Below are 12,259 nucleotides of genomic sequence, written 5' to 3' on the forward strand. Positions count from 1 at the left end.
TTTTTCTGAATTACATTCTCTCACTTGGCATGTTCCCATATAAAATTTTAACTTATGGGGACCTAAAACAAGACTTGACAAAATGCCATGCTGGTACATTTTCCTGGCAGAACATTTTTTTCCCGTGTCCTAGCATTTTCACTTCGCTATTAGTGACCGGTATACATTACAGAATCACACTTCCCGGCAAGGGAAAACCGAGGGCCGGAGCCCGGAGGCTGCGGGCTGTTTGCTCCAGGTCGCCGGCTAGCGGGTGGCGAGTGCCCCCAAAGGACCACGGAGCCCGGGGACAGGGCGCGGCCAGGCGCTCGGGCCGCTAGTGGGGACGCGGCCACCAGGTGGCACCAGAGCTCTCCTTCGCCTCCGCTTCTAACCTGACGGGATTCTCACGGGGCTGCGGTCCCGTCCAGCGTGGCTCAGCAGCGAGCATCGCTCAGCACCCGCACGTCTCACAAGATGCGTTCTTTCACGTGTGCAACGCCCCCGCCCCAGCTGGGAAGCTGGGCAGCGTGGAGAGCACGCCGCCCGTGGTCCTCTCGGTCCTCCTCCTGACTTGATGGAGCGGGCGTCTTCCTCTGCCTGACAGATGAGCCCGTGAGCGGCCGGGATCACTCAGCCAATGGCAGTGCAGGACTCGGTGGGTGTAGGGAGAAGGCAGGAAGAGGTTTTTGTAAAAATACTACTGGACACATACTTTGCTGATATTTGCTTCTCACAAAGACTGGTCCAGTGTCCAGTAACTCAGCTGCCTTGACCCCTATGCGATGGAGATGGAATTTCCCCTGTGGAGCAGCTGGTGGCGTTAAATCATCTTCAGATGAGTTCACCTGTTACTTCTTCTGTTGCATGGTGACACACCACCATGGCACAAAATATGACCAGCTTACAGATGCTGGAAAGAGTAATCTGTGGTTGACAAGTCCACCCTCGAGAAAAACTCGTGCGTGCCGCCGGGGCAGCAAGGTGCACTAGCTCCGTATATGAAGAATGTTATCTATAATTAAAGCACCCCAGACCCCTTTGACAATTGGTTAAGGGAGACGCTTTTTCTAGACTTGAGAGCTCATTCTTTTCACTGTAGGGTATCTGGAAAATGCTATTCAGCATGGAATAAACTAAAAACTTTTAATCATAAACTATTTTAAACAAGTCAGAGTAAATATTGTTTATAATAGGAGACTTCCAGGCATACTGTGGCTCTAGAGCTGATGTTTGCAGGGCTGGCTTAGATGTTTCCTGGAATCATTTTTTTAAAAAAATAAATTTATTTATTTATTTACTTTTGGCTGTAGTTGGGTCTTTGTTGCTGCGCGCAGGCTTTCTCTAGTTGTGGTGAGGGGTGGCTTCGCTTGTTGCGGAGCACGGTCTCTAGGCACGTGGGCTTCACTAGTTGTGGCTCGCGGGCTCTCGAGCGCAGGCTCAGTAGTTGTGGTGCACGGGCTTAGTTGCTCCGTGGCATGTGGGACCTTCCCGGACCAGGGCTCACACCCATGTCCCCTGCATTGGCAGGCGGATTCTTAACCAATGCACCACCAGGGAAGTCCTTCCTGGAATCATTTTTATCACATATCTTACCTCATGCTGAATGATTTTTATCACATATCTTAACTCATGCTGAAGTTAACTTGAATAACTCGGCTTTGGGAGATGATAGCTGAGGTAACAGGGTAAAGTATAATTGAGGAGATGTCACCTTGACTATGAGAACTATTTCACATTGGTTAGTACCCCTGGGAACCCATGTCCTTTTCTCTTTCACTCTTTTTTTTTTTTTAATACTAATAACAGCCTTTTCTGTCAGACTCCATAAATTTTTTTGTATGTGGAAACTGTCTTTTTAATTAATTCATTGAGCTTTTAATGAGGTGTCCATCTTGTGCCAGAAACCATTCTAGGCACTGGGGATACAGCAATGAACAAAAATTGTAAAAAACAAACAAAACAAAAACACTGCTGTCCTAAAGCTTACATCCTACCAGAGGAAACCACCAAGTAAGTTTTTAACTGTGCATCCTGTTAAGACAGGATATTTATTAACTTACTGTCCTCAAAGCATCATGATGTAGCATGACCTGTGGTTGAGATGGCTCGGGTACAAACCAGGAAGATGAGCCTGAACTCATTTCTATCATTAATTCAGGTGATTCAGAACAACTCCTGTCACAGTTCCATGCCTCAGTTAATATCCTCTGGTAATATCCTACCTTCCTCATAGCTTTGAGAATTCAATGATAAAACATCTAGAGCGTTAAGAACGTTACACAAATGCAGGTTTATATTTTTTATGTTACAAAACTTAGTATTTAAAGAGAGCATTAGATAAGCTAAAATAAAGGAACACTTGATTACTGATGATTCTTAAAATCAGTCAAAAGACTTCTAAGATGAGGCCAGAACTCCAACAGAGGTTGGAGTACCGTTTACTTTCAGCCATTATTTACTTCTCTGAAGCAAAATCTTAGGAAGGCAGAATATTCTAAATATCTCTTAAAAGAGATCAGACTTGAGGCACGTTGTCAGCCCTGAAAAGGAGCCCAGGAGCGTTAGGTGTCCTCCTAGCAGATAGCCTCCCTTGGAGAGCAGCTTCAGGCAGATCTTCTGCATAAAAATGTAGAATGGAAACCAGCCTTGCCAGCCCAAGCTGTTCTGATTTGACCAAGCTCAAGGCCACCGTGGATGAGGTGACATGAGAGGTCAGCGGCCTCTGAGGTGTCTCTGTGTGACCCTCCAATACAGGACAATCCAGAGCCTCTCTCAGGAGGTATGATGAATGTGAGAGGCACAGAGAAGACGAGACATAAGACACATCCTGAAGATGCGCTGTCTAGGCTGCCGAGGCCTGTGGTGCATCATCCCAAACGAGGGATCAATGGAACTGAGTGACGACCCCGCCGCGCAACTCCCTGCCCCCCGCCCCTTGAGATGCCTTGGTGCTCTCAGCTTCCCCACCTCCCTGCGTGCGTCCTGACTGTTAACCCCATCACCTCGAGGCTTCACAGGGAATGATTTTTCCTTTTTCATAGGAAAGAGGTCGAATATTAATTCTATTTTTCTTAAGTACAGTAAGATCTGTATGACCTTCTGCAGGAGAGAAGTTGCATGTGGCAGAAGAAAGGGCCTGTAAATCCTGCAAATTTCCAGTTCAAAGTCTTTAGAAAGCATACTGGCTGGCCAATTTGTGTTTCTACTGACCACCAAGAGAAATACACCCCCTCTCAGAGGCCCAAATGTAAGGACTATGGGCCAATGATTTCTCTGCGAGGAAATTAAGCGTCAGGACACCTTCCCTTCCACCTCTTCCACTCCATGCAAATTTAGTGTGAGCCTCAGATAAATACCTGTGCCTATTCTCAAAATCAAGGAATACTTGGGTGCAAGACCATTAGGAAGAAATCTCAAGTTTAACCGAGACCTGAAAGCATTAACAGAAATATCTGAATTTTGCTTGGCATTGTCTTTCATAAAAGTGTAGTAAAAACATTTAGGCTGACCTCTCATCCCATCCTGAAACTTCTATTTAATTAAAACAATCAGTGCAAGGCCTAGCCCAGAAAGGAAAGCCATCTCTAATTTTGTCAGGTGCTGGAATATTTTAATTCAGGTCAAATAAACGAGTCCGTCCTCTTTGATTTCAGTTCAATAAATATTTACTATCTGATATTGACAAGCCAGAGAAGATACTCAGGATCCAAATAAAAATGAGATGTAGCTCTTATGTCAAGAAAACTCCTGGTCTATCAGGGAAGAAAGCATGTAAGCAAATGATTATGTCATTTCACTTTTTGTCCATTTTACTGATGAGGACCCAAGACTCAGAAAGTATTCCTAAGTAATGAAGTACCCAAGAAATTAAAGGACCTACCATCAGCCAGCCAGTACATGACAAACCACAATACCTACGACTGAGACTACAGTCACTCAAAATATTATTATAAGTAGTAATATTATTTAAATGGAGCTTGCTGAAGGTCTAATGTAGTACCTAGGAAGTTAAAGAAAATTTGGAAAGTCTTGTCTTTCATCACAAATGTTTAGTGAGGGCATGGTCATCTTAGCTAGCGTTTTTCCTGAATATAAAGTGAATTTCAGAATGAGTCATCTGTGAAAGTACATAGGTTAGATTCCCAGTCTTCCAAGTTCCCTGGACTGCTGTGTAAAGTTCTTCTTGCTCAAAGGATAGGTAAAAAACAAAACAAAACAATCCTGTCCTTTCAAAGGCATTGGGCAGAGTATGGACTGTCCACAGAATTACAGATTTAAGTGGTAACTACACATAATTCACCCCACATTTGACAACCTTTCAATGAAAGGATGAACAGTTTGGAATGACTCTGAGTTGCTTTTTTAAATCTTATAAATGCTACTTCCATGGCTGCCAGATCTGCTTAAAAAATTTTTTTTGGCCTTTTGTTAAGCCAGGAGGCTGTCAAGACATATGAGGAAAACTAAATAGATACGTTCCCTTCTATTCTCAAACTGTGTTACTTCTAACCCAGTGACTTAGTAAGCAGCTTTTAAAATAGACCTCATTGGGGCTTCCCTGGTGGCGCAGTGGTTGGGAGTCCGCCTGCCGGTGCAGGGGACACGGGTTCGTGCCCCGGTCCGGGAGGATCCCACGTGCTGCGGAGTGGCTGGGCCCGTGAGCCATGGCCGCTGGGCCTGCGCGTCCAGAGCCTGTGCTCCGCAACGGGAGAGGCCCCAGCAGTGAGAGGCCCGCGTACCGCAAAAATAAATAAATAAATAAATAAATAAATACATAAAATAGACCTCATCACCCCTCACAATCATGTGCTTTTTTCCTTCCACTTAACCCTGCATGTGTAATGTCAAATAATCTTTTATCTTAATTTCATTGTGAAAAATCCCCAACTAACTTCTGCCCATTTGAATCTCCATTCATCCATTAAATATTTACTAAGCATTTAAGTATGCTTTATGCTGGGAAATCCAATGGTCTGTAAGACATACGTCCTTAGGATTAGGAGTGGTCTAGTGAGAAAGAGGGCCAAGTTACCAAGAAATTACAGTAATCTTGGTAAATGCCATGGTTAAGAATATCCCAGGGTTCTACAGAGTCTCCAACAAAGGGCACCTAACCCCTGCACTTAGGAAGCCTTCACTAATTCTCTCTCAACCTGATGGTAAAGTCAGTGAGGGCAGGGACTATTTTGTTTATCCAGAGATCCTTGGCGGTTAGCACAGGGCACATATCATGTGCAAAAGTCCTGAGGCAACAGACAGGATCCTAGCTGCAGAGGAAGGTACTTCTGGGGGAAGTCAGTTCAGTTTGACCAGAACTTCTGTTTCTGTGTGTTTGGGAGGGGAGGAGGACGTGTGATGGATGACGTTAGAGAGTTAATTACTCAGGTCAGATAATAAGGGGCTCGGATGCTACAAGAGGGACAAAGTGTTTCCCAACAATTCCTTAGGCAGCAGGATGGATCAGAGGGGATGAGGCTGTACAGTAACTATATAGATAAATGACTCAAGAGAGTGACAGTGAGGTCAAGAGAAGTGAATGGATTAGGGACATAGTAAGAAGAGGAGGGGTGAGACTTCCCTGGTGGCGCAGTGGATAAGAATCCGCCTGCCAATGCAGGGGACACGGGTTCGAGCCCTGGTCCGGGAAGATCCGACATGCCGCGGAGCAACTAAGCCCGTGCGCCACAACCACCGAGCCTGCGCTCTAGAGCCTGCGAGCCACAACTACTGAGCCCGCGTGCCCAGAGCCTGTGTTCCACAACAAGAGAAGCCACCGCAGTGAGAAGCCCGTGCACCACAAGGAAGAGTAGCCGTAGCCCCTGCTCACTGCAACTAGAGAAAGCCCACGTGCAGCAACCAAGACCCAACACAGCCAAAAATAAATAAATAAGTTTAAAAAAGGAAAAAAGAAGAGGAGGGCAGGTTTGGGCACTGTTGGAATGTGCTGAGCAGGAAACAGCGGGGCAGAGGGCAGTTCAGAGGAGCAGGTTCAGTGGAATGAAGTCAAGTCTGAACATGTCATCTGAGGTGACTGTGGACATCCACATGGTGCTGAGCAAGCAGGCAGCCATACCCGCCTGCACTCAGGAGGGGTCATCGGGTACAGGCGCCACTCGGCCACAGAGAATGAAGTCACCCAGGAAGGAGGGAGAAACTGGGGAGAATCTCCAGGAAAGAGACGCCAAGAGAGGAGCAAGTTCTGGCAGAGGTTCACTCCCAGCCCTGAGCCCCAGCTCCCATGGCCTCTGGCTCTCGCCCAACTTCATCCCAGACCCCCAAGATGATCTGCTCTCCAAACTGCTCCCACTTATCTGGTCCAGTCTGTGATAGGAGCTCAGAAGTCATGGCAACCTTCCCGAAGCATTACCTTTATGTCAGTAACTTGAGAGATGGCAGAGATTTTTATCTTAGACATTGCAAAATTATAAAGCAGAAAGCACACCAAAAAACCTCTCATTTTTTAAAAAAGATGTAAGATTTCAATGATGTTTTCTGCTTTCAATTCCTCAGGCTCTGTATTCTCACAAGAAATAGGCATCCATTCCATGCGCAACTTCAATGATATAGTGGCCACTTGGTCCTGTTTGCTCATCATGTCTCTCATCTTTGGTGAAAAGTACCCCCATTCTTTAAAAACATAAAAAAAAACCCAAACACTCCAGTCCTCCTCCTTTATCCTATCAAATAGGTAAGGTAGCCAAGTACAGTGCAAGTTACCCTTAATTCAAGTCCAGAATCTTACAGTGAACTAATCTTCAACAAAGGTGCTGAAAATACACAGTAACAGTCTCTTCAATAAATGGTGTTAGGAAAACTGGATATCTACATGTAAAGAATGAAATTGGACCCTTACCTTATACCATATGCAAAAATCAACTCAAAATGGATTAAAGACTTAAATGTAGACTGGAAACTGTAAAACTCCTAGAAGTAAAATTAGGGGAGAAGCCCCTCAGCATCAGTCTTGGTGATGATTTTTTTTTTTAAATTTGAACCAAATGTACAAACAACAAAATAAAAAAATAAATAAATGGGACTACATCAAACCAAAAGCTTCTGCATAGCAACGGAACAAAATGAAAAAGGCAACCAACGGAATGGAAGAAAATATTTGCAATCCATATATCTCATATGGGGTTAATACCCCCCAAATATAAGGGAATTCATACAATTCAACAGCAAAATAACAATAACCCAGCTTAAAAATAGGCAAAGGGCTTAGACAGACGTTTTTTTCTAAAAAAGATAACCAAATGGCCAACAAGTGTATGAAAAAGCACTCAACATCACTAGTTATCTGGGAAATGTGAATCAAAGCCACAATGAGTATCACACCGGTTAGAATGGCTTTCATCAAGAAGACAAGAGATAACAAGTGCTGGTGAGTACATGAAGAAAGGGGAACCCTCGTGCACCACTAGCAGGAATGTAAACTGGTGGAGCCACATGGAAAACGGTACGGAAATGCCTCAAAAAATTAAAAATAGTACTGCATGATCAATCAATCCCACTTCTAGGTATTAAGCCCAAAGGAAATGAAATCACTATCAAAAAGGTATCTGCACCCTCACGTTCATTGCAGCATTATTCACAAGAGCCAAGATAAATGTCTGTCAGTGGATGGATGGATAAATGTGATACACACTTTATAAGAGGAAATTCTGCCATTTCCAACAACACGGATGAACTTGGAACATTAGACTAAGAGAAATAAGCCAGACACAGAAAGACAAATACTGCATGATCTCACTTATATGTGAAATCTGAAAAAAATCAAGACTCATAGAAACACAGAATAGAATGGTGGTTACCAGGGGCTGGGGGACAGGGGAAAAGGGGAGGTGTTGGTCAAAGGGTACAAACTTTCAGTTATAAGATGAATAAGTTCCAGAGATCTAACATATCTCATGGTGACTGTAGTTAATATTTACCTGAAATTTGCAGGGGGTAGGTCGTTAAGTATTCTCACCGCTCACACAAGAAAAGGGAACTATGCGAGGTGATGGAGATATTAACTAGCTGGACGGTGGTAACTATTTCACAAGGGCTACAGACATCAAATGTCACACCATACATCTTATATATTTAATGTAATATACATACACAATTTTTACTTCAATAAATCCTGAATCTTCCACTTACCATGCAACACTGGGCACACCCTGTAAGGCTGTAAGGAATGGCGAGTTAATACGTTCTAGAGCTCAGGGAGTGTGACTGGCACCGTGCCCTGGAGCGGCCAGGGCCCAGAGCTCCAGCCCCCTCTTTAAGTCTGCTTGTAAAAGTGACACAAGCCCAGTGAGAAGCAGAGACGGAAGGAGCTGTCCTGGTGTGGAGATCCTTGTGCTAATCGTAAAGCTCTTCGTGAGGAGCTAACAAATGCCACTATTTCTCAAGCTTTTTCAAGCTGGGTTTTTATACTTGCTACTAGGGTCCTAATTAATACAGGGAATTGCAAAGGAAGCTTTTATAAACCACTGCAGTGCTCTCTGGGAATGGGGTATGGATAAAATTGGTCTATAAGGAATTCCATAGCAGTCCAGTGGTTAGGATTCCGCACTTTCACTGCCGAGGGTGCAAGTTCAATCCCTGGTCAGGAAACTAAGATCCCACAAGCCAAGCACTGGGGCCAAAAAAAAAAAAAAAAAAAAGAGGTCTAGAAAAGAATCAGTCTCTGCTGACAACCAAAGTTGTCCTCTTCAAATGGTGAGTAGGTTGAGCAATTGCATGTGTGACGTGAACGCTGTCGAGAGGTCAGAGTATGTTCAGCCTCTCCGGGGACTAGTCTGGTGTACTACTCTGGGTAAACTGAGACAGGCTCTGGTTTTATAACTTCAAAGATGCCCACTCAACCAAGGAACAAACTGAAAGGCCAGCTCAGTCTACTTTCTCATGTGATAAAAGGCAGGGATACCTGGATTTGAGGACTTCGGTGAACTTCCAGGGGGATGCAGTTGTTCTGGCTCTCTCTCTCTGAATGTGCAGAGCACACGCGGGCACACGACACACAGAGACACATGCTGAGTGCCAGGCACCACTCCATTTCTCAGATCAAGCTCCTGCTTCACCACAGCCTCTCGTCCCCGTTTTCTCCCCTTCACTCCCCACCTCTAGCTTCTTTGTCAGTATTATGCCAAAGTACTTGGCTCCCTTATCAATATTAGCGGAAATTAAACAAGGATTTAGTACCTCCAAAATTATACAATTTATTATGTAATTTAAATACATAGTATAATTAGAATTTAAACAATCTATATATATAAACATTTTATATATATGTAAACATTTTATATATATATATATATATATATATATACATATATATATAATGCTCCAGAAAACCTGAATCTAAAAAGGGAAAAAATCCATTTGATTCACTCAAAGACATAAATATGGAGTAAAAACTTAAAAACTCACAACTTACATGCTTAGGGAGCGTGATTTCTGTTTAGTTGACCTGTCTAGTCGATGGGTTATTTTCTGAAAAAAAATTCCTAAAATGCATTTTTAAATGGCCTGGCCTATCTTGAACATAAAGTCTGATAACTGGTGGTCTGTACTGGGAGCTCCCAAATAATTACATTCTGCTACAGTCGGCAGGTTTTTTAAAGCACATGTCTCACTTTCAGAGTGCTACATACAGTACATCATCTGTGACCTTATCACAGCTGGTGTTCTCCAATAAGGATTTCCTATTCACATTTTCCACTTCACCACTGAGCGTCACCATCTGCGTCACGTTCATGACCTGAGACCAGCAACATCACCAAAACCAGGGAACTTGCTAGAAATGCTGACTGATATGTGTTCCTGGCCCAGACCTGCTGGCCAGTGTCGGGCCCAGCAATCTGCTTTAACAAGGCTTCCATCAGAATCAGATGATTCTGATACATCTAAGGCTGGGAAAACACTACTACAGAATCCTCACCTGTTGACACTAAAGCAGGGGTTCTAAACCTGGGATCTGTGATCCCCCTTAAGTCAAAGGCAAGTGTGCATTTTCCTGGGGAGAAGCTGCAGAACCGTCAACTTTCTCAAAGGGATGGTAACCAAGAAACTTGATTCTACGTTGAATCATCAAATTCAGCAGAATTCTCTTCTGCAGACATACACCAAGCCAAAATTTTCTCCAAGCCTTTTAATATCACTTACGCAGCTGAGGCACAAGCAATAATAAAACTGCATTTTTTACGTTACAAGAAAGGAAATTTTGTGTATCTGCATGATATACCAATTTTTCTGAAAAATCTCTTCTGCGTTGACATTCACACACACTCTGGTCCATAGGCTGAGTCAACAAGGTCAGAAATGCAGGCAAGATGAGAAACCGTCAAGTTTACTAAGAAGAGGACTCCAATGTTTACCGACTGCCCACCACACACTGTACCAGGTTATACACACTTTACAGAAGTGAGGTGTGAACCTAAGTTCTATTTATCTAACAGAACAGCGCTGATACTGCCAGGTAAGCCCCCGTTTTAAGTGCTCTTGAAGTACAAACTGTGGAGACGACAGCGGAGGAGCACAACAAAATGACAACCAACTGCTGAACAACCGTTGATTAAAACGACTGGCAACTACTAGAAGAAGGCATTCTACACCCAAGGACATAAAGAAAGCACGAGAAGGTTGGAGAGGCGCCCTCTCGCCACCATCAAGTCCCACACCACCTGAGCGGGCGACCCCAGCTAGAGGACACTTAACATCGCAGAGCCTCGCCCCCGCGTGAGCGCGGAGCCCCATGGCAGGCTCCGCAGCCGGGAGGTCTGGCATCGGGAGGGCATTTGGCTGTGAAGGCCGGTGCGGCTCGATCGCAGGAGACCCACAGGACGGGGTGGAAGGAAGAGGAGACTCCGCTCCGGGAGGGCGCACGCAAGCTCCCTCACGTGACAACAGCATGACTGCACAGCAGCCTGTGCCCGACCTACCTGCGGGTCTTGGAGGGTCTCCTCGGGAGGTAGCGGGCGTCTGCGGCTCTCTCTGGGGTCATAAATGCTGCTGGCAGACATTTTGGGTCCTTGGTCCCGGAGACCTGGTCCAACCAACAGCCTGCAGGCTCCAGCGCCGGGGCGCCTCAGGCCAAAGCACCCACAGGGGTCGGACACCCAGCCCCACCCATGAGCAGACAGGCCGCCTCAACTAGAGCCCAGGGCCACCTCCCCACAGGCCACTAGGCCTAGACCCAGCCCCGCCCACCAGCGGGCGGGCACCAGCCCCTCCCCTTCCGGGCACCGGCAGGAAGCGCGCGCAAACCTCTAGACCAGCCTCGGCCACTAGGGGGCAGACGGCAGCGGCCGGGAAACTACTGAGTCTGCAAACACAGCTCACTACCTACCCTGGTCCTGTACTGGGACACACAGGACATATCCCACAGAGAGCCACTTCTCCCAGGTCGAGAAATGTAACTAAGCTACTACGTATGGGTTGACAGAGGCTGATGCAAAGACAGCACACGCGGACGCGGAAGCCAGAGGCACGAGGGGCCATGAGGGTGCCAGCGACTCCGAGAATCAGCAGAAACGAAGGCAAGGCCTGGAGTTTTCAGATGTGGAACTGGTGAATTTATACAGATATGGTGAATTTCGATATAAATTTAGTAGTAAAGTGGAGCAGCCAATCTACTGGAAAGAGCTCAAGTAATGACTGTAAAGATGATCCAAGAACTCAGGAAAAGAATGGATGCACAGTGCAAGAAGTTCCAAGAAGTTTTTAGCAGACTTAGAAAACATAAAGACCAACGAAATAAGAGTTGAAGAATTTAAGCACAAATTGTGGAACCAAAACAATAGATCTCTGCCCAAGGAAGCATGCCAATGTGCACTAACATTTCCATTTCCAAAGACCTAAGTGTGCTGCAACATTACCACATGGGAACAACCAAGCTATTATCACTCTACTTAAATCTTGGGTTGAGCACCATTCACCCAGCATCCCCACCGCCTGGTTCCATCACTGTGTAAAACTTTAGATAGTAAACAGTGTTCAGCAATTACTTGTCTAGACGGAAAAAACTTTTTTGGTATTGGTGGTTGTTTTTAACACAACATAGCTAACTTTCAAAAGTGGTACCTAATTTTAAAGCACCAAAGCTGTCACTCAAATAAGATGTACTTGGCATAATCAGCTCTCAAGTAAGGATATCACTACCTTCAGTAAGCATTAATGCTGATTATTTCTGAGAAAGCCAAGTGATACCCAGCTTGGGCTGCACTACAGTTCACAAGGGCACATAGTCTTCATTCCCTCCTAAAATAAACCTAAGTTGACCCCTCACACT

The sequence above is a fragment of the Delphinapterus leucas genome, chromosome 16, assembly GCF_059928025.1.
Source record: "Delphinapterus leucas isolate spDelLeu-1000000601 "Yukka" chromosome 16, BTC_Dleu_Yukka2, whole genome shotgun sequence".
In the NCBI taxonomy this organism is placed as follows: domain Eukaryota; kingdom Metazoa; phylum Chordata; class Mammalia; order Artiodactyla; family Monodontidae; genus Delphinapterus; species Delphinapterus leucas.